Raw genomic sequence first — 20,938 nt, 5'->3', positions numbered from 1 at the left:
GCCATTAGGCTTGATGGCTCCTACAATCATCGACAGCGATGCGGTCCAGGGTGAGACTTTTCTCCCCGGACAGATCTTCGTATTCGGTGGCTTTGCACTGCGGGCTAATTTGATTGGCCATCTGGAGCAGATTGAAAGCTACGCCCCTAGCCATCAGGTTAGATTTGGAAGTTTGAACTACACGGCCGACGTCCGCGGAGACTTGATCTTCGACGAATTCGAGCCACAGCCGGGCGCGCCGCACTGTCTCGATGGGTATGACCTAGCTCTGCCGCCGAACAGTACCCTAGAGGCCGCGCCCGCATCAGCTCCGACCCTTAGCTCGGAGCCAACTGCGCCAATCGAGGACGGGTGGCTAGACACCGCCTCAGGGGCTGCAGTCTCGACGGCGACCGAGCCAAACACCAGCATAATCCTCTGCGCAGCCCATGACTCCCAGGTGCCGGACTCTTTTTCTGACTCTGAACCGCCCACGCCCCTGCCAATCGAATCCGATTGGGCGCCGATCATGGAATTCACCGCCACGGATATCTTTCAGCACTCGCCCTTCGGCGACATTTTGAATTCACTAAGGTCTCTCTCTTTGTCAGGAGAGCCCTGGCCGGATTATGGCCAACATGATTGGGATGCAGACGACGAAGAAATTCGACGTCCACCCACCACCCACTTCGTAGCCACTGTCGATGATTTAACCGACATGCTCGACTTCGACTCCGAAGACATCGACGGTATGGACGACGATGTAGGAGACGAACATGAACCAGCACCTATAGGGCACTGGAAAGCCACCTCGTCATATGACATATACATGGTGGATACACCCAACGAAGGCAATGGCGACGGGATAGCGGAGGATGACCCCTCCAAGAAGCAACCCAAGCGCCGACGTCAGCGGCGCCGCTCTAAGTCCCGCCAAAGCAAAAGTGGTGATACCGGCACAAGAGATAATAATACTCCGGATAGTGCCGAAGACAACAACAATCCCCTCCAGCAAGATTTAGAGCAGGAGGATGAAGGAGCCAGCTCTCCTGAGAGAGCGGCAGATGGAGAGGAGGAGGATGACAATTACATCCCCCCCTCCGAAGACGAGGCAAGCCTCGGCGACGATGAATTCATCGTTCCAGAGGATCCCGTCGAACAAGAGCGCTTCAAGCGCCGGCTTATGGCCACAGCAAATAGCCTGAAGAAAAAGCAGCAGCAGCTTCAAGCTGATCAAGATCTGCTAGCTGACAAATGGACTAAAGTCCTCGCGGCCGAGGAATATAAACTCGAGCGCCCCTCCAAGAGTTACCCAAGGCGCAGGTTACTACCCCGATTGGAGGAAGAAGCGTATGATACAGCTGATCAGCCACCTCGTGGCCGCGATAGAGAGGCATTCCAGCCAAAAGCTCAGCCTCCACCCCAACGCCATTCAAATAAAAAGGCATGGGGAGATACGCCAGACCTGGGAGACATATTGGAGGACAAGGCAAAGCATTCAAGATCGATCTACGGATCACGAGGGCGCACCACTCTGCGAGACGACAAACGTCACGCCGGATACAGTAAAAGCAAATCCGGCCGGGCCGAACACAGCGGGCAAGACCCATTCGAGTTGCATCGAGATATAGCCCAATACAGAGGCGGCGCACACCCCTTATGCTTCACAGATGAAGTAATGGAACATCAATTCCCAGAAGGTTTCAAACCTGTAAACATTGAATCATACGATGGCACAACAGATCCCGCAGTATGGATTGAGGACTTCCTCCTCCACATCCACATGGCCCGCGGTGATGACTTACACGCCATCAAATACCTCCCACTAAAGCTCAAAGGACCAGCGCGACATTGGCTTAACAGCTTGCCAGCGGACTCCATTAGCTGTTGGGAAGATCTGGAAGCCGCATTCCTCGAAAACTTTCAGGGCACCTATGTGCGACCACCAGACGCCGATGACTTGAGCCACATAATTCAGCAGCCAGAAGAGTCGGCCAGGCAATTCTGGACTCGATTCCTTACAAAGAAAAATCAAATCGTCGACTGTCCGGATGCGGAGGCCTTAGCGGCTTTCAAGCACAACATCCGGGACGAGTGGCTAGCCCGGCACCTTGGTCAGGAAAAGCCGAAATCTATGGCAGCTCTCACGACGCTCATGACCCGCTTTTGTGCGGGAGAAGACAGCTGGCTGGCTCGCAGTAATAACATATCAAAGAACCATGGTACCTCAGATACCCAGGACGGCAATAGCAGGTCACGTCGCAACAAGTATAAGCGCCGCATTAACAGCGAAAATACTAAGGATATGGTAGTCAATGCCGGATGCAAAGGCTCTAAACCCAGTCAGCGGAAAAAGCCATTCAAACAAAGTACGTCGGGCCCGTCCAGCTTGGGTGTTCAAGCAGGCCGGCAAGTTAATTGCCGAAAACAAGGACAAGGGGATGCATAGCAATGACGAGGAGGAGCCCCGGCAGCCGCATACCGGAGGACAGAAGAGGTTTCCCCCGCAAGTGCGGACGGTGAACATGATATACGCAACCCATATCCCCAAGAGGGAGCAGAAGCGTGCGCTCAGGGACGTATATGCGTTGGAGCCAGTCGCCCCAAAGTTCAACCCTTGGTCCTCCTATCCGATCACCTTCGATCGCAGGGACCACCCCACTAGTATCCGTCATGGCTGATTCGCCGCACTGGTCCTAGACCCAATCATCGATGGATTTCACCTCACTCGAGTCCTTATGGACGGCGGCAGCAGCCTGAACCTGCTTTATCAGGACACAGTGCGCAAAATGGGTATAGACCCCTCAAGGATCAAACCCACAAAAACGACCTTTAAGGGCGTCATTCCAGGTGTAGAGGCCCATTGCACAGGCTCAGTTACACTGGAAGTGGTCTTCGGATCCCCGGATAATTTCCAAAGCGAAGAGTTAATCTTCGATATAGTCTCATTCCGCAGTGGCTATCACGCGCTGCTCGGGCGAACCGCATTCGCTAGATTCAATGCGGTACCGCATTATGCATACCTCAAGCTCAAGATGCCAGGACCTCGCGGAGTTATTACAGTCAATGGAAACACAGAGCGCTCTCTCCGGACAGAGGAGCACACCGCGGCCCTTGTCGGTGTTCTGGGAACGGGGGTCCCCAGACTTGCCTGCCTGTGGCGTGGCTCAAAGGGGGGCCCAGCGTGGCCCATCTTCACCAACACAAACCCAAGACCCTCGCGAGGGGCCAAGCCTCACAGGGCGGACGACGCGGAGCTTCCTCAGGCGCGGCCTCGTCAGGCTGGCTCACGAGGAGGCGGGGAGATCAAGGCGGGGTACCTCACGAGGTACCTATGACGCAAGCCATGACGACCGGGGGCGCCAGGCGGGTGCCAGCCCGCGCAGTGTCCTTCCTTCCTCTTTGGTGCAAAGGGGGCAAGCGCAGCCTTGGAGTACCGAGGCATCAGGCAAAGGTTGCCATTTCGGTGCAACGAGACCAAGACTAGGAGGACTACGAGACGGAGGTCACCGTGGAGCCCAAGACGGCGTCATCACCAGAGCTTTGCGCAGGCGAAGACTACTTTTGTCAGGGTAGCTAGTACTAGTTGTCCCCCTTCAAATTAGCCCGCCATTGTTGGCTCCCTTCCTGCTCGATATTTGGGAAGAGGATCAGGGCCTCTATAAATAGGACCAGCCACCCACAGAGCAAAGGGGATCAGAGAGAGAGAGACGGGGAAGAGAAGAGAGCTGGCCAGGGGGTTGGAAGGATAGAGAAGATCAGAAAGAGAGAGAGAGAGAAAGGTGACTGAGCTCCTCCCAGCAGTTCATCGCCCCAGCCAAGAACAGACCCTCGCGAGGCTGTTCTTCCTTGTATTGTTCATCATCATCAGCCCAAGAGGCAATCCACCATACCACACACTGGAGTAGGGTATTACACCACAACGGTGGCCCGAACCAGTATAAACCTTGTGTCTCTTGTGTTGTTCTTTCCATAGTTTAGATCCTAGCAAGGCGGAGGGGTGCAGGTAGGTAGGAGGCAAAATCTCCGCGCGCACCCCAGTGTTCGAACCTCAAGGGTCTGCCGGAACCCGAAATCTGACATTTGGCACGCCAGGTAGGGGTGCGCCGGGATTCGTCTTCCACCACCCCGTTCTCCTCCGAGCATCGCGCCCATGTCTAACGCTCGTCGGGCCCACGCCGAGCGCCGGGCCGCACTCGCTTCCCGCGTCGCCCAGACGGCCCCTATCGGCGGGCGTCCTCGTCGTTCCCCGTCACCTGCCGTCAACACCGCCACCGGCCCGGCGGGGGACGGGCAGCAAGCATCATCCCAGCATCCGTCCATGCGGCAAGACGGCCGCACCGCGACTCCCTCGCTCACCCCAGCCGGTTCTTTGTCCCGCACGCTCCGCGCGCCCATGGAGGCTCGGGCTGCACTCATCGCGGCGAACGAGCTCCTGCGCTACCGTCCCGTCGACGACGTCTACGAAGAATGGCTCGATCGCATCGCCGAGCTCGTCTGCGCCGCAGGGGGCTCTCCTGCGCCGTCCGTTCCGCTACACCGCACCCCGCCCCGCGCGGGCAATGAAGCTCCGGCGGCGCCCCGTCCGCCTCCTCCTCAGGAAGGCGCCATGGCTCCAAGGCGCGTGGCCCCTGGGCGGAACCCGCTCCGTCAGGCGCCAGCGCAGCAAGAGCAGAGCTGTCAAGAAGTCCCTCGCCCGCAAGAAGCTACCCGGGCGCTCCTTGCTCCAGCACGTCACGACCATGCTCCTGCCCCCGTGCGTCAAGATCCCGCGCTGCTCCCAGCTGCAGCGCGTGGGGACATGCAAGACCAAGCTCCCCGTCACCCGAGGCCTCCCGTGGCCACAGCAGGCTGCCGCGCCTTCACCACCGAGCTACGCAGCATCGCGTGGCCCGGCAAGTTCAAGCCAGACTTGCCTCCTCGCTACGACGGCACGGCTGACCCTGCGGAGTTCCTCCAGCTCTACGAGCTGGGCATCGAAGCTGCCAACGGAGACGAGAAGGTCATGGCGAACTGGTTCCCCATGGCACTCGAGGACGGGGCCCGCACCTGGCTCCTGAACCTGGCTCCAGGCACAATCTCCTCCTAGGACGAGATGCGCACCCGCTTCATCGCCAACTTCCAAGGCACTCGCGACCGGCCACCCGCCATGAGCGACATGCGCCGCATCAAGCAGCAGCCCGGGGAGACCCTGCAGAAGTACATCCAGCGCTTCAACAACGCGCGCCTCAAGATTCCCAAGGTGACTGAGGAGGCCATCATCTTGGCCTTCTCCGACGGCGTGCGCGACGTCAAGATGAAGGAGGAGCTGGCAATGCATGAAGACCTGTGCACTTCCTTGGAACTGTTCAACCTGGCAACCAAGTGCGCCAGGGCCGAGGAAGGGCGCCTATCCCTCCTCGAGCTGCCTGCCGTAGACCCAGAAGAGAAGAAGCCCAAGGCCAAGGATGTGAAGCGCAAGGGGGCTGCCGTGCTCGCGGCAGAACCAGACACCAAGCGGGGCAGAGATCAGCCCGAACCTTCCAAGGGCAGCCGTTACTGTGTGTACCACGACCTCCACACCCACAACACCAACGAATGTCAAGAGCTCTGAGCCGTGCGAGAAGGAAGGATCGGCCGTCGCCCTGACCGCAGTGACCGGGGCTATGGTCGAGGAGGAGGAAGGAACGCAGGACACTGGGAAGACCGAGGCCCGCGCCAAGGGTGGCGCGATCAACCTCGCGAGGATCGCTGGCAAGACCCGCCTCGCAAGGGAGGCTGGAGAGATCAGCCTCACGAGGGAGACTGGAGGGATCAGCCTCGCGAGGATCGCCCGCAAGGCAACGCTGGCCTCCCACCGCTGCCGCCGCAGCCAAGGAGAAACGAGGACCGCCACCAGGACGAGGGGGCTGGGGGCTTCCAGGAGCCGCGCGCGATCGCCTGCATCCTGGGCGAGGCACAAGCCCCAGCCTCTCAGCGCATCTTCAAGTAGTTCGCCCGCGAAGTGAACGCAGTCCTCCCCAGGCTCGAAGCCACGCACCCTCTCAGGTGGTTGGCGTGCGCCATCACGTTCAGCTCAGCAGATCAGCTCAAGTGTGCGGCTACAGCCGGAGTTCTCCCGATGCTTTGTTCCCCAATCATCAGCAACGTGGTGGTCACCAAGACCCTCATCGATGGCGGTGCAGGGCTCAACGTCTTGTCCATGGAAACATTCAACAACCTCCAAGTGCCCTACAGCTAGCTTCAGCCAACCAAGCCTTTCTCTGGTATCACCGACGGCTCCACGGTCCCGATTGGGCAGGGCCGCCTCCCTGTCACCTTTGGGGCACGCGACAACTACCGCACCGAGCTCATCGCTTTGACGTCGCTCACATTCGCCTGCCGTACAACGCCATCCTTGGGTACCCAGCACTGACCAAGTTCATGGCCGTAACTCACCACGGCTACAACGTCCTCAAGATGCCAATGTTGGAAATATGCCCTAGAGGCAATAATAAATTGGTTATTATTATATTTCCTTGTTCATGATAATAGTTTATTATCCATGCTAGAATTGTATTGATAGGAAACTCAGATACATGTGTGGATACATAGACAACACAATGTCCCTAGTAAGCCTCTAGTCAACTAGCTCGTTGATCAATAGATGGTTACGGTTTCCTGACCATGGACATTGGATGTCGTTGATAACGGGATCACATCATTAGGAGAATGATGTGATGGACAAGACCCAAACCTAAGCCTAGCACAAGATCATGTAGTTCGTATGCTAAAGCTTTTCTAATGTCAAGTATCATTTCCATAGACCATGAGATTGTGTAACTCCCGGATACCGTAGGAATGCTTTGGGTGTGACAAACGTCACAACGTAACTGGGTGGCTATAAAGGTACACTACAGGTATCTCCGAAAGTGTCTGTTGGGTTGGCACGAACCGAGACTGGGATTTGTCACTCCGTGTAAACGGAGAGGTATCTCTGGGCCCACTCGGTAGGACATCATCATAATGTGCACAATGTGACCAAGGAGTTGATCACGGGATGATGTGTTATGGAACGAGTAAAAGAGACTTGCCGGTAATGAGATTGAACCAGGTATCGGGATACCGACGATTGAATCTTGGGCAAGTATCGTACCGATAGACAAAGGGAATTGTATACGGGATTGATTAAGTCCTTGACATCGTGGTTCATCTGATGAGATCATCGTGGAGCATGTGGGAGCCAACATGGGTATCCAGATCCCGCTGTTGGTTATTGGCCGGAGAGTTATCTCGGCCATGTCTGCATGACTCCCAAACCCGTAGGGTCTACACACTTAAGGTTCGATGACGCTAGGGTTATAGGGAATAGATATACGTGGTTACCGAATGTTGTTCGGAGTCCCGGATGAGATCCCGAACGTCACGAGGAGTTCCGGAATGGTCCGGAGGTAAAGATTTATATATGGGAAGTCCTGTTTTGGTCGCCGGAAAAGTTTCGGGTTTTATCGGTAATATACCGGGACCACCGGGAGGGTCCCGGTGGTCCACCAAGTGGGGCCACCAGCCCCGGAGGGCTGCATGGGCCAAGTGTGGGAGGGGACCAGCCCCAGGTGGGCTGGTGCGCCCCCCCCCCCCCCACCAAGGCCCAAGGCGCAAGGGAGAGTGGAAGGGGGCAAACCCTAGGCTCAGATGGGCCTAAGGCCCACCTAGTGGTGCGCCCCCTCTCTCCCCCCTTGGCCGCCCCCCCTAGATGGGATCTAGGGCTGGCCGCCACCCCTAGGGGTGGAAACCTAGGTGGGGGCGCAGCCCCTCCCCTCCCCCTATATATACTTGAGGTTTTGGGCAGCCAGAGACACGATTCAATCTCCTTCTTGGCGCAGCCCTACCCCTCTCCCTCCTCGTCTCTTGCGGTGCTTGGCGAAGCTCTGCTGGAGTCCCGCGCTCCTCCGCCACCACCACGCCGTCGTGCTGCTGCTGGATGGAGTCTTCCCCAACCTCTCCTTCTCCCCTTGCTGGATCAAGGCGTAGGAGACGTCACCGGGCTGTACGTGTGTTGAACACGGAGGTGCCATCCGTTCGGCACTAGGATCATCGATGATTTGGATCACAACGAGTACGACTCCATCAACCCCGTTCACTTGAACGCTTCCGCTTAGTGATCTACAAGGGTATGTAGATGCACTCTCCTTCCCTCGTTGCTAGATTACTCCATAGATTGATCTTGGTGATGCGTAGAAAATTTTGAATTTCTTCTACGTTTCCCAACAGTGGTATCAGAGCTAGGTCTATGCGTAGTTACTATGCACGAGTAGAACACAAAGTAGTTGTGGGCGTCGATATTGTCAATTATCTTGCCGTTACTAGTCTTATCTTGATTCGGCGGCATCATGGGATGAAGCGGCCCGGACCAACCTTACACGTACGCTTACGTGAGACCGGTTCCACCGACTGACATGCACTAGTTGCATAAGGTGGCTGGCGGGTGTCTGTCTCTCCCACTTTAGTCGGATCGGATTCGATGAACAGGGTCCTTATGAAGGGTAAATAGAAATTGGCAATTCACGTTGTGGTTTTCACATAGGTAAGAAACGTTCTTGCTAGAAACCTATAGCAACCACGTAAAAAAACTTGCAACAACAATTAGAGGACGTCTAACTTGTTTTTGCAGGGTATGCTATGTGATGTGATATGGCCAAGAAGAATGTGATGAATGATATGTGATGTATGAGATTGATCATGTTCTTGTAATAGGAATCACGACTTGCATGTCGATGAGTATGAAAACCGGCAGGAGCCATAGGTGTTGTCTTTATTTATTGTATGACCTGCGTGTCATTGTACAACGCCATGTAATCACTTTACTTTATTGCTAACCGATAGCCATAGTAGTAGAAGTAATAAGTTGGCGAGACAACTTCATGGAGACACAATGATGGGGATCATGATGATGGAGATCATGGTGTCATGCCGACGACAATGATGATCATGGAGCCCTGAAGATGGAGATCAAAAGGAGCAATATGATATTGGCCATATCATGTCACTATTTGATTGCATGTGATGTTTATCATGTTTATACATCTTATTTGCTTAGAACAACGGTAGTAAATAAGATGATCCCTCATTAAAATTTCAAGAAAGTGTTCCCCCTAACTGTGCACCGTTGCGAAAGTTCGTCGTTTCGAAGCACCACGTGATGATCGGGTGTGATAGATTCTTATGTTCACATACAACGGGTGTAAGCCAGATTTACACACGCGAAACACTTAGGTTGACTTGACGAGCCTAGCATGTACAGACATGGCCTCGGAACACAAGAGACCGAAAGGTCGAGCATGAGTCGTATGGTAGATACGATCAACATGAAGATGTTCACCGATGATGACTAGTCCGTCTCACGTGATGATCGGACACGGCCTAGTTGACTCGGATCATGTAATCACTTAGATGACTAGAGGGATGTCTATCTGAGTGGGAGTTCATAAGATGAACTTAATTATCCTGAACATAGTCAAAAGGTCTTCACAAATTATGTTGTAGCTCACGCTTCAGTTCTACCGTTTAGATATGTTCCTAGAGAAAATTTAGTTGAAAGTTGATAGTAGCAATTATGCGGACTAGTCCGTAAACTGAGGATTGTCCTCATTGCTTCATAGAAGGCTTGTGTCCTTAATGCACCGCTCATTGTGCTGAACCTCGAACGTCGTCTGTGGATGTTGCGAACATCTGACATACACATTTTGATAACTACGTGATAGTTCAGTTAAACGGTTTAGAGTTGAGGCGCCGAAGACGTTTTGAAACGTCGCGAAACATATGAGATGTTTCGAGGGCTGAAATTGGAATTTTAGGCTCGTGCCCACGTCAAGAGGTATAAGACCTCCGACGATTTTCTTAGCCTGCAAACTAAGGGAGAAAAGCTCAATTGTTGAGCTTGTGCTCAGATTGTCTGAGTACAACAATCATTTGAATCGAATGGGAGTTGATCTTCCAGATGAGATAGTGATGTTTCTCCGAACTCATTACCACCAAGCTGCTAGAGCTTCGTGATGAACTATAATATATCAGGGACATATATGACGATCCTTGAGATATTCGCGATGTTTGACACCACAAAAGTAGAAATCAAGAAGGAGCATCAATTGTTGATGGTTGGTGAAACCACTAGTTTCAAGAAGGGCAAGGGCAAGAAGGGATACTTCATGAAACGGCAAATCAGCTGCTACTCTAGTGAAGAAACCCAAGGTTGAACCCAAACCCAAGACTAAGTGCTTCTGTAATAAGGGGAACAACCACTGGAGCAGAATTACCCTAGATACTTGGTAGATGAGAAGGCTGGCAAGGTCGATAGAAGTATATTGGATATACATTGTGTTAATGTGTACTTTACTAGTACTCCTAGTAGCACCATGGTATTAGATACCGGTTCGGTTGCTAAATGTTAGTGAACTCAAAATAAAAGGCTGCAGAGTAAACGGAGACTAGCTAAAGGTGAGCTGGCAATATGTGTTGGAAGTTTTTCCAAGCTTGATGTGATCAAGCATCGCACGCTCCCTTTACCATCGAGATTGGTGTTTTCGTTGAGCATAGACATGATTGGATTATGTCTATCGCAATACGGTTATTCATTTAAGGAGAATAATGGTTACTCTGTTTATTTGAATAATACCTTCAATGGTCTTGCACCTAAAATGAATGGTTTATTGAATCTCGATCATAGTGATACACATGTTCATGCCAAAAGATACAAGATAGTAATGATAGTACCACCTACTTGTGGCACTGCCACATAAGTCATATTGGTATAAAACGCATGAAGAAGCTCCATGTTGATGGATCTTTGGGCTCACTCGTTTTGAAAACTTTGAGACATGCGAACCATGTCTATTGGTGTATATGCATGAAGAAACTCCATGCAAATGGACCGTTTGGACTCACTTGATTTGAATCACTTGAGACATGCAAATCATACCACATGGGCAAGATGACTGAAAGCCTCGTTTTCAGTAAAATGGAACTAGAAAGCAACTTGTTGGAAGTAATACATTTTGATGTGTGTAGTCCAATGAGTGCTGAGGCGTGTAGTGGATATCGTTATGTTCTTACTTCACAGATGATTTGAGTAGATGTTGAGTATATTTACTTGATGAATTACGAGTCTGAATTATTGAAAGGTTCAAGTAATTTCAGGGTGAAGTTGAAAGATCATCATGACAAGAGGATAAAATATCTATGATATGATCATAGAGATGAATATCTGAATTACGAGTTTGGCACAGAATTAAGACATTGTGGAAATTGTTTCACAACTAATACAGCGTGGAACACCATAGTGTGATGGTGTGTCCGAACATCATAACTGCACCCTATTGGATATGATGCATACCATGATGTCTCTTATCGAATTACCACGATAGTTTATGGGTTAGGCATTAGAGACAACCACATTCACTTTAAATAGGGCACCACGTAATTCCGATGAGATGACACCGTATGAACTATGGTTTAGAGAAACCTAAGCTGTCATTTCTTAAAAGTTTGGGGCTACGACGCTTATGTGAAAAAGTTTCAGGCTGATAAGCTCGAACCCAAAGCAGATAAATGCATCTTCATAGGACACCCAAAACAGTTGGGTATACCTCCTATCTCAGATCCGAAAGCAATAAGGGATTGTTTCTAGAATTGGGTCCTTTCTCGAGGAAAAGTTTCTCTCGAAAGAATTGAGTGGGAGGATGGTGGAGACTTGATGAGGTTATTGAACCGTCTCTTCAACTAGTGTGTGGCAGGGCACAGGGAGTTGTTCATGTGGCACCTACACCAATTGAAGTGGAAGCTTATGATAGTGATCATGAAACTTCAGATCAAGTCACTACCAAACCTCGTGGGATGACAAGGATGCGTACTACTCCAGAATGGTACGTAATCCTGTCTTGGAAGTCATGTTGCTAGACAACAATGAACCTACGAGCTATGGAGAAGCGATGGTGGGCCTGGATTCCAAAATGGCTCGAGGCCATATAATTCGAGAGAGGATCCATATATGAAAACAAAGTGTAGATTTTGGAAGAACTACTTGATGGTCGTAAGGCTGTTAGGTACATATGGATTTTAAAAGGAAGACGAACAATGATGGTAAGTATCACCATTAAGAAAGCTCGACTTGTCGTTAAGATGTTTTCCAACAAGTTCAAGGAGTTGACTACGATGAGACTTTCTCACTCGTAGCGATGCTAAGAGTCTGTTGGAATTATATTAGCGATTACTGCATTATTTATGAAATCTTGCAGATAGGATGTCAAAACATTGTTTCCTCGACAATTTTCTTGAGGAAAGGTTGTATGTGATACAACCGGAAGGTTTTGTCAATCCTAAAAGATGCTAATAAGTATGCAAAGCTCCAGCAATCCTTCTAAGGACTGGAGTAAGCATCTCGGAGTTGGAATGTATGCTTTGATGAGATGATCAAAGATTTTGGGTGTATACAAAGTTTATGGGAAACTTGTATTTCCAAAGAAGTGAGTGGGAGCACTAGAATTTCTGATGAATATATGTTGTTGACATATTGTTGATCAGAAATGACATATAATTTCTGGAAAGCATATAGGGTTATTTGGAAAGTGTTTTTCAATGGAAAGCCTGGATTAAGCTACTTGAACATTGAGCATCAAGATCTATAAGGATAGATCAAAACGCTTAATGGTACTTTCAAATGAGCACATACCTTGACATGATCTTGAAGGTGTTCAAGATGGATCAGTCAAAGAAGGAGTTCTTGCCTGAGTTGTAAGGTATGAAGTTAAGACTTAAAGCTCGACCACGGCAGAAGAAAGAGGAAGGACGAAGGTCGTCCCCTATGCTTTTGTCATAGGCTCTATACGGTATGCCATGCTGAGTACCGCACCTGATGTGTGCCTTGCCACATATCTGGCAAGAGGGTACAAAGGTAATCTAGGAGTAGATCACCAGATAGCGGTCTAAATTATCCTTAGAGGAATAAGGATACGTTTCTCGGTTATGGAGGTGATAAAGAGTTCGACGTAAAGAGTTACGTTGATGCAAGCTTAACACCTATCCGGATAGCTCTGAGTAGAGATACCGGATACGTATAATGGAGCAACAATTTAGAATAGCTCCAAGTAGAACAGTTATTTGAAATGGCTCCAAATGTAGCGTAGTAGTTGCATCTATAAGATTTGTGAAGTACATATGGATCTGAATGTTGCAGACCCGTTGACTGAAACCTCTCTCACAAGCGTAACATGATCAAACCCAGAACTCTTTGGGTGTTAGTCACATGGGGATGTGACCTTGAGTGTTAATCACATATCGATGTGAACTGGATTATTGACTCTAGTGCAAGTGGGAGACTGTTGGAAATATGCCCTAGAGGCAATAATAAATTGGTTATTATTATATTTCCTTGTTCATGATAATCGTTTATTATCCATGCTAGAATTGTATTGATAGGAAACTCAGATACATGTGTGGATACATAGACAACACCATGTCCCTAGTAAGCCTCTAGTCAACTGGCTCGTTGATCAATAGATGGTTACGGTTTCCTGACCATGGACATTGGATGTCGTTGATAATGGGATCACATCATTAGGAGAATGATGTGATGGACAAGACCCAAACCTAAGCCTAGCACAAGATCATGTAGTTCGTATGCTAAAGCTTTTCTAATGTCAAGTATCATTTCCTTAGACCATGAGATTGTGCAACTCCCGGATACCGTAGGAATGCTTTGGGTGTGCCAAACATCATAACGTAACTGGGTGGCTATAAAGGTACACTACAGGTATCTCCGAAAGTGTCTGTTGGGTTGGCACGAATCGAGACTGGGATTTGTCACTCCGTGTAAGCGGAGAGGTATCTCTGGGCCCACTCGGTAGGACATCATCATAATTTGCACAATGTGACCAAGGAGTTGATCACGGGATGATGTGTTATGGAACGAGTAAAAGAGACTTGCCGGTAACGAGATTGAACCAGGTATCGGGATACCGACGATCGAATCTCGGGCAAGTATCGTACCGATAGATAAAGGGAATTGTATACGGGATTGATTAAGTCCTTGACATCGTGGTTCATCTGATGAGATCATCGTGGAGCATGTGGAGCCAACATGGGTATCCAGATCCCACTGTTGGTTATTGGCCGGAGAGTTATCTCGGCCATGTCTGCATGACTCCCAAACCCGTAGGGTCTACACACTTAAGGTTCGATGATGCTAGGGTTATAGGGAATAGATATACGTGGTTACCGAATGTTGTTCGGAGTCCCGAATGAGATCCCGGACGTCACGAGGAGTTCCGGAATGGTCCGGAGGTAAAGATTTATATATGGGAAGTCCTGTTTTGGTCGCCGGAAAAGTTTCGGGTTTTATCGGTAATGTACCGGGACCACCGGGAGGGTCCCGGTGGTCCACCAAGTGGGGCCACCAGCCCCGGAGGGCTGCATGGGCCATGTGTGGGAGGGGACCAGCCCCAGGTGGGCTGGTGCGCCCCCCCCCCCACCAAGGCCCAAGGCGCAAGGGAGAGTGGAAGGGGGCAAACCCTAGGCTCAGATGGGCCTAAGGCCCACCTAGTGGTGCGCCCCCTCTCTCCCCCCTTGGCCCCCCCTAGATGGGATCTAGCGCTGGCCGCCACCCCTAGGGGTGGAAACCTAGGTGGGGGCGCAGCCCCTCCCCTCCCCCTATATATACTTGAGGTTTTGGGCAGCCAGAGACACGATTCAATCTCCTTCTTGGCGCAGCCCTACCCCTCTCCCTCCTCGTCTCTTGCGGTGCTTGGCGAAGCTCTGCTGGAGTCCCGCGCTCCTCCACCACCACCACGCCGTCGTGCTGCTGCTGGATGGAGTCTTCCCCAAACTCTCCTTCTCCCCTTGCTGGATCAAGGCGTAGGAGACGTCACCGGGCTGTACGTGTGTTGAACACGGAGGTGCCGTCCGTTCGGCACTAGGATCATCGGTGATTTGGATCACGACGAGTACGACTCCATCAACCCCGTTCACTTGAACGCTTCCGCTTAGTGATCTACAAGGGTATGTAGATGCACTCTCCTTCCCCTCGTTGCTAGATTACTCCATAGATTGATCTTTGGTGATGCGTAGAAAATTTTGAATTTCTGCTACGTTCCCCAACAGCCAGGAAGCGGCGGAGTCATCACGGTGCCATGTGAAGAGAAGGATGCGGTGTGTTCCCTGGAACGAGCCTTTCAGGCCGCGTCACTGGAAGACCCGGATCGTGGAAGCAGGAGGCCTCCCGAGACCGCCCCTAAGAAGAAGAAGACATCGTCCGGCCCGACCACTCAGGAGGCAGGCCCCTCTGGGCCCGCGCCTGCCCAGGGGGAACCTCCTTCCATCGCATAGGAAAGCGCGCCTGGCGCCCTCCTCAGGCAGGGCTCGGGGGCTCTCCCCTGGAGGGCCACCGACCCAGCCAGGGTCACGAGGGAGGCGCTTGGGCACCATATGGAGGCGTGTTTTGAAGCACGTTCCCTCAAGAAGGAGCAAGGCAAGGAGATCCAGACCCTCAGGAGTTCGTCAGCAAGGCCATTCAGGAGCTACAGGAGTCAAGAGTCATGAAAGGCGGCCGCCGCCTACCAGCAGTGGCTCCCCATCCAGGCGAGGATGGTGGGCTGTGCGTCTGCGTCGACATACCAGGGCTCAACTGAGTCGCCTCTCTGGAGCGCCTCTGGCCCTCGCGAGTGGGGCGCTGCGGAGGCCCACCCCACAGCTACGTTCGCATGCCTTGCGGCCTGCCGAACGCGGCTGACACGTACCATCACCTCATGAGGGGCATCATGGAGGCACGAGAGGCAGGGCATTCCGCAGCCCTGGCAGGGATGGAGATGGCCCGTGAGGAGCCGCCAGCACCTCCGGAGCCTCCCGAGGCCCTTAGGCCTGGGGGCTCGTGAGGATCGGCTCCCGCAGCCCACCGAGCCCGCTACATCAATGCTCCTTCATCCTCAACATCATCAGGTGACGTCTTTCAAGTTTTATTTCCAGCTGGGAGCGCCCCCCAGGGCTGCATTATTCCCATGCCGTGTGGGTCCGTCCCTGCGGCGTGTATCCCTTTTTTATTCCATGTTGTTAGCTTACCTTGTTGGGGGCGCCCCTCGGGCTGCATGATCCCCAAGCCGCTCGGGCCAGGCCCAACGGCATGTATCCCGTTTGCGTTTATTTCCGATTATGCGTTAGACCCACCATGCTTGATTATTTGATGCCGGTCCACGGCACCTCTTCTTCTCCATGCCGACCACTTGCACGTTAAAGGGGGGGTACCTGAGCATCGCAACTCAGGGCTCTTACTGGCTCTCCAGCCCTCACCCTCTGGCGTTGTCCATGGCATCGCGACCTGGCATACCAGCGATGGCTAAGACCAGCTCGAGGACCGGGACCCGAGGACGTAGAGTGCGGACATCTAACCAAATTTGCAGGGACACATCACAAGATAAGACCCAGTGCCATGCGCAACCCGCCTAGAGGTAGGGCCCCGTGAGTCCCACGCTGGCTCACGGGTGCCCAGATACACCTCGCCAGGCCCTACCGTGCCAGCCACGTGTCAGGGCGGGGCTGTACACGCCCCGGGGGCTCGTCCCGGAGGGCCCCCCCCTCCCACGTACCAGTGGAAGCACCATGCTCCGCGCTGGCTGACGACACTGCCGAGGAGCGGCTATACCCGTACACATACAGTAGCGCTATGCTCCGCGCTGGTGATAAACAACTGAGGGTGGCCCCCGGGCCGCACCAACCTCAGGGAGCCCAGAGCTCAGTGTCTAGCCTCATCGTAACGCCTCCCCTCGGGAGTGCCGCGCGAGGGGGCTGGGCACGGGGGCTGCGCCTGGGTCACACCCAGACGCACGCCGCCCAGCCAGGACTCCCCGGGCCTGGTTCGTCGCGCGTCTCTCCCCGAGCGGAGCCAAGGTACGAAGGCCGTTTGAGCGTTAAGGGGGACTCCTGAGCATCGCGACCCAGGAGCCTAACTGGTCACGTAGCCCCTCACTCCATGGCCCCGTCCTGGTTTCCGGTCGGGACCAACGCTGGGTGAGGCACGCGCGCGGCCGGGCTCTGCAGACGTAGAACGGTAGATCCACCCGCATCACACCTCCCTACTTGCTGTTCGTGCGCCAAGGGGGACTCCTGAGCATCGTGACTCAGGAGCCTAACTTGTCACGTGGCCCCTCACTCCTTGGCCCCGTCTTGGTTTCCGGTCGGGACCAACGCTGGGTGAGGCATGCGCGGGGCCGGGCTCTGCCGGCGTAGAACATAAGTAAGTAGGAAGGAAAGGTGCAAATTTCAAGGAATTCAAAAGCAAATATTACAGTCCACACTGTTATCTCGATGCCAAACATAAGTTTAAACGCCTCCCCGAGGCATGATACATGTGCAGGAATTAAAGGCAGGGCAGGAGCCGCGACGGAGTCACTTGTCGGCGATGGAGCAGCGCGGATTGGGTACGCCTCACGGAGCGGTGGGGTCGGCAGCGCCTTGCTTCGGCTTGGTGCTGAAGGCCCGGAACTTCCCCAACAGGGCCTCTGCGCGACCCTTCACGGCCTCGGCAGCGGCACGCTCGCCGCTCACTGGCTCCAGCAGGCTGTCGAGGTCGACACCGGGATCGCGAAGGTAGATGTGGGTGAGGACCCGCGTCATTGCTGCAGAAGACAGGACATGCGCCTCGGCCTCGGCCGCGGGGCCAAGGCCAAGGGCGACATCTTCAAGAGCGTGAACCAGGAAGGGAAGCTGCTTGGCGGGGCCGTCCTCAGCGCCAGCCAGTGGGCTCTCCAGGCCGCTGTCGTAAAGCGTCCTCAGTGAGGAGCGAGCCCTCGCCTCCATCTCCGCGAAGGCCACGCGGTCGGCAAGAACCAGGGCCTCGTCGTCCAGCTTGGCCTTCCTCGCCCCCAACTCCTGCTCCAACGCGCCTAGGCGGTCGTGGCGTTTCTTGAGCTTGACCACCCTCTCCTTGAGAGCCGCCTCACGAGCCTTCACGCCTTCTTCCTGCTTTTGGCGAAGGCGGACCTCGTTCGCGAGCTGGTCCCGCAAACCTTGCAGTTCGCCCTCCAGCGCCTTGCAACGGCCATGGACGTCGACCACCTCCCCCAAGGCTGCATCACGAGCGGCCTTCGCTTCAAGGACGGCCTGCTTCTCCTCGTCGCATGCCGTCGAGGCCTGGACCAGCGCCGCCCGAATCGAAGCGTCGGAGCGAACCCATCCTGAAGCCAGCTCCAAGCGCCCGGCCACCAAGCGGGGGTCGGCACCAAGAAGATCCTGACGCAGTCGGTCCAGCTCAGCAACAGCATGATCCAGAACGGCAGAAGGAGTCAGAGAGACAGCAGCCGGTGGAGTAGGAGGAGAAGGCGGCAGCGCGGCCGCAGCATCCTGAGGTGGAGTCTACCGCGCCTCGACAGCTGAAGTGGCGGCGGCAGGCAAGAGCACCTTGGGAGCCACTTGGGCAGTGGGGGCTGAGCTCGCCCCAGCCAGCTCAGCCAGGCCTCGCGAGGACGATCGGGCAGGAGAAGCCTGTGCGTCGCGGTCACCCTCCTTTGCGGGCAGAAGCGCTGCCACGGATGGAACCTCAGGAGCCCCCTTCGGCTTCTTTGCGGCGGGCGCCAGCCTACCCAAGAGATGCGGACGTCAAGCCTGAGAAGCAGAGCAAGAGATAAAGACAAGAATCGAATGCTTACGGGTCGTCGCCAGTGAGCTCAAGCGGCCTCCGGCCAAATTTGAAGCCTAAAAGCCGGCTGGAAGGGTCAACCTCAGGAAGCTTGGAGGCGGAAGGCGCATCTGCGGTCCGCCCCGGGGCCGGGGCAGACCCGCGGGAGATCAGCCCGGTCCTGTCCTTTTTTGGGATCGGGGGCGAGCTCCCGCCGTCCTGCTCGTCGTTGTCCTCGTTGTCGTCTTCGTCGTCATCCTCATCGTCATCGCTCGGAGAGATGCGGAGAACGCGGGACCTGCGCCGGGGGAGGGGAGCCCTCGACTCTCCGTCAGTCGCCGCGGAGTCAGGCCCTTTTCCCCGCTCCCCTCCTTCCTCCTCTTTGCTGGAGTCGTCGGAGGGCACGTCCACCGGTTCCTCGGGAGTTTCCACGGGCACGGGCCCATCCCCGTTGAAGACGGGCATGGACTCCACTACCTGCTCCCAGTCGTCGCGGAGGAACAAGGGCGTAGGAGCGCCCGCCAACCTCGCCACATTACCCCCGACCAGAGATTGGAGGACAGCAGCGAGATCTCCATCGGCTAAGGCCGCGGGGCTCGGGCGGGGCCTCCACATCGGAAGTGAGTACTGTCGAAGCAGGGCCAGCTGGTGCTCCATGAATTCCCTCAGCAGCGACGCGCCGGTCAGCTTCGCCGCCGCCATGTTGGCCGACCTCAGATCCGCGTCCATCTTCTCCAACATCAGCTTCGCGCGGGGGTCCGTGAGCTCCGCTCGACCCCAATCGCTGGAGCTCGTGGGCTGCTTCGTGGGCAAGATCAGCCGAGGGTGGATGCGCCCAGCATCCACCAAGACCCACTTGCTCCTGAAGCCCTCAATCCTTTTCCCGGGGTTCGAAATGGCAATGGCGCCACCGTACGCGACGAAGCTCGCGCACGCGGAAGCAGTACCACGAGAGGTCCGGAGGTAGAAGTAGTGGCGCAGCAAGGCCACTGAGGGCTGCACCCCTACGTGAGCCTCACAGTAATAGGAGAAGATTGCCAGGAGAAGGACAGAGTTGGGGTGGAGATGCAGGGCTTGTAGCTTATAGTGGCGGAGGACAGAGAAGAAGAACTCGGAGAAGGGAGGCACCAGGCCAGCAGCAATGGCACTTACGAAGAGCGGATAGAAGGTGCTCCCTTGACCCTCAGGGGTGGTGGAGCCGGCTTTAAACACCTTCTCCCCGTTGATGCTCTGCGCCGTCGCCATCCAGTGCAACCGGGCAAGGCTCGCCTTCGACACGTTCGGCGGTCCAGCGCAGACGAGTACCAAGCTACGGCCAGGGGCTGATGAGGCGCCATGGCTTCCTAGGTCACACGGTCGGAGTGGATCTGGAAATTTTGAAGGAAGGAAGGAGAGGCGCAAGAAAGGGGATCTGAGCAGCAACCGGGAAAAGCAAGAAGCAAAGCCTAGGGGGGCGGCGCTCCTTTATCAACTCGCGCGGTTGCTAGGGCGCCCACATCCAACCAACCGCCACGCGGCGCCCAAGGCCGCAGGCTGTTAGGGCCCGCGGCGCTTCGCCCTTGCCCTTCCGCCTCCCTGCACAGCCAAGTCCGGGCGGGCCTTGGGCCCGGGGGCTACTGTCGGCGTTCTTGGAACGGGGGTCCCCAGACTTGCCTGCCTGCAGCCTGCGGCGTGGCTCAAAGGGGGGCCCAGCGCGGCCCATCTTCACCAACACAAACCCAAGACCCTCGCGAGGGGCCAAGCCTCGCGGGGCGGATGACGTGGAGCTTCCTCAGGCACGGCCTTGTCAGGCTGGCTCACGAGGAGGTGGAGAGATCAAGGCGGGGTACCTCACGAGGTGCCTGTGACGCAAGCCATGACGACCAGGGGCGCCAGGCGGGTGCCAGCCCGCGCAGTGTCCTCCCTTCCTCTTTGGTGCAAAGGGGGCAAGCGCAGCCGCGGAGTACCGAGGCATCAGGAAAAGGTTGCCATTTCGGTGCAACGAGACCAAGACCAGGAGGACTACGAGAGGGAGGTCACCATGGAGCCCAAGACGGCGTCATCACCAGAGCTTTGCGCAGGCGAAGACTACTTTTGTCAGGGTAGCTAGTACTAGCTGTCCCCCTTCAAATTAGCATGCCATTGTTGGCTCCCTTCCTGCTCGATATTTGGGAAGAGGACCAGGGCCTCTATAAATAGGACTAGCCACCCACAGAGCAAAGGGGATCAGAGAGAGAGACGGGGAAGAGAAGAGAGCTGGCCAGGGGGTTGGAAGGATAGAGAAGATCAGAAAGAGAGAGAGAGAGAGAAAGGTGACTGAGCTCCTCCCAGCAGTTCATCGCCCCAGCCAAGAACAGACCCTCGTGA

Source organism: Triticum aestivum, chromosome 5A, assembly GCF_018294505.1.
Source record: "Triticum aestivum cultivar Chinese Spring chromosome 5A, IWGSC CS RefSeq v2.1, whole genome shotgun sequence".
NCBI lineage: Eukaryota > Viridiplantae > Streptophyta > Magnoliopsida > Poales > Poaceae > Triticum > Triticum aestivum.
This window is presented reverse-complemented; position numbering follows the sequence as displayed.